The sequence below is a fragment of the Adiantum capillus-veneris genome, chromosome 25 (genome assembly GCF_014529385.1).
Source record: "Adiantum capillus-veneris isolate H3 chromosome 25, ASM1452938v2, whole genome shotgun sequence".
Taxonomy (NCBI): Eukaryota; Viridiplantae; Streptophyta; class Polypodiopsida; order Polypodiales; family Pteridaceae; genus Adiantum; species Adiantum capillus-veneris.
In genome coordinates, this window is record NC_140955.1 from 17,058,734 (window position 1) to 17,062,994 (window position 4,261).

The following is a 4,261-nucleotide window of genomic DNA, read 5'->3' on the forward strand; positions in this document are numbered from 1 at the left end:
TAGCCATAATGATGTCTGGGGAAAACGAGGAATTACATGTGTGACTACCGATGGAATCCCAATTCTAGAGGCCATTCCATTGAGCACACTATCGGTAGCACATTTCAATGACATAGAAGAATCAAATTCTAGTCTCAATCCTAGTCCCAATAGTTTTGAAGGAGAATCTACAAGGGTACCATCCAGAAGTAAAAAATCCTTCAAGAAGTGGTGCAAGGACAAAAGGACTATTGCACGACACATTCAAAAGTGGAAGGATTGTATTACCTCAGCCCAATGGCTCCAATACGTGGGTGCCTTCGATGCAAACCAAAAAGTGCAGACAATTGGGGAGAACAGTTGCAGCACTTGATGCATCATGAACCTCCCCACCTTGAACTAAAAAAATTTGAGGTGCAAAGGGACTCCAAATCGAGTAAGGCATCATGTAGAAGAAAGAATCGTGAGGCTGTCCAAGCCAAAAAACAAGCCAAGAGAGAGCTAAGAGAGAACAAAGACAAGGATCTTATGACAGATTTATACCTTGTACTCAATAGATTTAAAGCTTTTACTATTGGGGATAGGCACTTAGTCTTTGACAAAGCTCAAAGAAGGTCATCTAAAGGAAATACCATCGGATATGATGGCCCATCCGAAGTCAAGCAAGTCGACTTGACTAATGAAGAAGAGGATCCAAAGCCCATTTTCATCGCTATAGACCTTTCCCATCTAGAAGCGCAAGAATTGCTAATGCTACTTCGAGGGTTCAGGGATTGTTTTGCATGGACATACAAAGACATGCAAGGAATTCCCCCTGAGGTCTGTGATCATACAATAGCTATGAAGCCTGATGCTAAACCAGTGTATCAAAGGCTGTACCCAATGAACCCCAAGTATGCCTCACAACTCTATGAAGAAATCAATAAACTCATCGAGTGTGGATTTATCTATGAGATTGAACATCTGACTTGGGTATCGCCCATCGTGGTGGTCCCTAAGAAAAATGGAAAACTAAGAGTGTGCATTGATCTCAAGAAAGTAAATGCCGTAACCTGTTGTGATCATTGTCCTCTATCCTTTAGTGAACATGTTCTTGAGAGAGTGGCAGGAAAAGAGGCAAATAGTTTCTTGGATGGTTACTCAGGGTATAACCAAATATCTATCGCTGAGGAAGACCAGCCAAAAACTGCATTCATCATTGAATATGGAGTGTTTGCATTCAGGTGAATGCCATTTGGTTTGACAAATACCCCAACTATATTTTAAAGACTCATGAATCATGCATTCAGAGAATTTTTAAGGAAATTCTCAGAAGTATTTCTGGATGATTTATGTGTACATTCATCTTGGAGGGTCAAGTGCCTACGAAAGGTCTTTAGGAAGTATCGCTATTATCGCATATCCTTGAATCTCCACAAATGTTAATTTTGGGTAAAGCACGGTGTGATCCTAGGTCATATTGTGTCATGAAATGGGATATCCATGGATGAAGGGAAAGTAAAACTGATTTTAGAACTTCCACCCCCCACCAACTTCAAGGGCGTTCAATGATTCATGGGTCATGTAGGATACTATCGTCGATTCATTCTATTCTATGCCCAAATCGCTCGTCCTTTGTACAAATTTCTCATTGAGCTCAAAGGGACTGAGGAGTGCCAAGAATCCTATGAAAAACTGAAGTAGGCTCTAGCATATGTCCCCATTTTGAAATCACCAAACTGGGAGATTATCTTTCATGTGCACATTGACGCATCCAATTTTGCAATTGGTTGTATATTAGCCAAGCCTGGTGAACACAAGCTAGACTATCCAATAAGCTTTGTAAGTAGGCAATTGAATGATGCTGAAGTGAACTACACTACCACTGAACGCAAAGGATTAGCTATGGTGTATGTCGTGAAGAAATTTTGACACTACCTATTAGCAAATCAATCCATCTTCTTGGTAGATCATCAATCATTGCTCTACCTTGTCAATAAACCTTGCGCCACAGGTAGAATCACACGATGGATATTGATTCTACTATAATTTGACTTTAATGTTGTAGTTCGCCCTGGAAAGATCGGGGGAAAGTAAGGCTAATACAATGAAGACTTTACCATCTTATCAAGGAGATTATGAGGCCAATTCAAAAATTCTACGCCTTCCTTCTCAGAAATTTCCTTCACCTCTTGTGTTAGACATCTCTAATATGCACACACATACACATACACGCATACGCACACTTACACATACACATTGCCTGTTGTTCAATTACAGATATGGCATCCTGTGATCCTTGGGATCCACCCACCCCGAGACCTAGGTTGGTAGTGGGTGCACTTGCTCTAGAAGAATTGGAGATGCGTTATTCGCAGCGGGGTGCATCTATATCTCCTTTTCCTTCTGACACGTCCACTTCACCATAGATTGCAGCACCCTTGCGTACTATCTCACGATCTTCTTCACAAAGATATGAGAATTCTAAGAGGGGGTCCCGTAGCCACTCTCATGGCTCGAGCAGGGGTGGCAGGGGTTGTTGTGGAGGTGGAGTTGATGACATTATTCATAGCACCATGCCCTCCCCAGCTCGCTCGGTACACTCTCTAGCTCGCTCCACACATCGTCAATTGGTGGACCCTTGTCCCACACCTCCAAGGCAATCTTACTTATGCGAGGCAGATGGTTCTGTCGTCTGCAATGCAGACGGAGAGCGTCTTGAGGCGCATATGAGGGACATCAGTTGAAATACTTTTCGCAATGATCTCTTAACAAATTGGAAAGGTATTCCAAAAGAAAGAAAGGAATATGTGCTTGCTACTCTTCATGATGAGGAGTTTCCACAGCCCCATCCAAATGCGCGATTTAACAATGTTGTTATGATACATCATATGGGGGTCTTACTTGGGCGCATCCACACTCAGAGGCACACGATGCATACAAGAAGGGAAGGAATCAACCCTCCTGGGTTGATAATGCAACGTGGGTGGCAATCAAGGTGGAGCGGGATGGTAACCTACGTTTATTTCAACAACAAGTGGATATGTGCTCAGAGTAAGGTAGCAGCAGCACATCACACCTTGGGAGTAGAGGGATGGATGCAATGAAGCATGATTTTGTGAGTAATGTCATATTTGGCAAGAGTTTGTAAGTTCATGTGTGTGCTTAATCTCATGTTTCCTAATATTTTTATGTTTGTATTTCATTTGCAGGCGAGGGGAGTTTGACCGTCGGCGACTCGATTGGAGAAGGACTATGCGAGCTCTCAACGGATTCAATCGGCTACAAAAGATCATGGCCAAGGACTCCTACATTGGGGTAAATATCAGTAGACTTTAATTAGCTATAAATATTTTCAATGTTGAGATCTCATGTGTGCAATGCATGTTCTCATTAAGGTTGCACGTTTTTGTTTATGTGTAGGGAGTGTCACCATCCCCATTACACGAGGATGAGCTCTTTGATTAGGGACTCGACGATGTCCCTAACGAGGGACGAATCCGCCGCAAGCGTGTTAAAACATTTGCATGTACATTTAATCATAGAACATAAAAGATAATATGAACAAAAACTAGTCTTTATTACCATGGTTTATACATTGTGGTCTTTGGAAGTAGGCATCCCTTGTTCATCGTTATAGGCATTGACTAGAGACATGGAATCTTTGAGCTGGGGCTCCATCATCCACCTAGAATCATCAAAAGAATAATTCCTAAACTTAACTAAATACTTACAAAGGACCTTGTCGTTTCGTAGAAACTTGTCTTCGTACCTTAGAATAGACTCGGGTTGTAAAATTTCTTCCATCTCTTCAAATGCAGGGGATTCTTCTTCAAGGGGCTCCATAGGAGGTGTTCCCTTAAAAGGCTTTAGAAGGCTTACATGAAAGGCATTGTGGATTCGCAAAGAAATTGGAAATCTTAGCCAATAATCCGTCTCATTTATACGTTCTTGAATTTGAAAAGGACCATAATAGCGTCGTGCTAACTTTGCGTAAAACTTTTGATGACCTGAGTGCATGCCTTGCCAATCCTTTCCCGTCGTTTGCCTCAAACGGGATTTGGAAAACTTAAGGAAGACCCAATCATCTTTCTTGAAAGCAAGGGAACGCCTATGCTTGTCAGCCGCTATCTTTTGTCTTAGCTGCGTTGCTTTTATGGCGTCTTTTATCTTCTCAAATGACATTTGAAGATCACGCACATACTCATCAGCAAGCAGCAAAGATCTTTTGGTGCAACCTCAAAATAGCAGGAACTTTTGACCGACCTTCAATTATTGCAAAGGGAGACTTTCTTATAGAGGT

The 4,261-nt window shown here is 41.9% G+C and overlaps 1 pseudogene; it reads left to right on the forward strand.

Moving 5' to 3' along the window:
- Positions 1 to 2,240: 2,240 nt before the first annotated feature.
- On the forward strand, positions 2,241 to 3,426 carry LOC147424488 (uncharacterized; annotated as a pseudogene).
- The last annotated feature ends 835 nt before the right edge of the window (positions 3,427 to 4,261 follow it).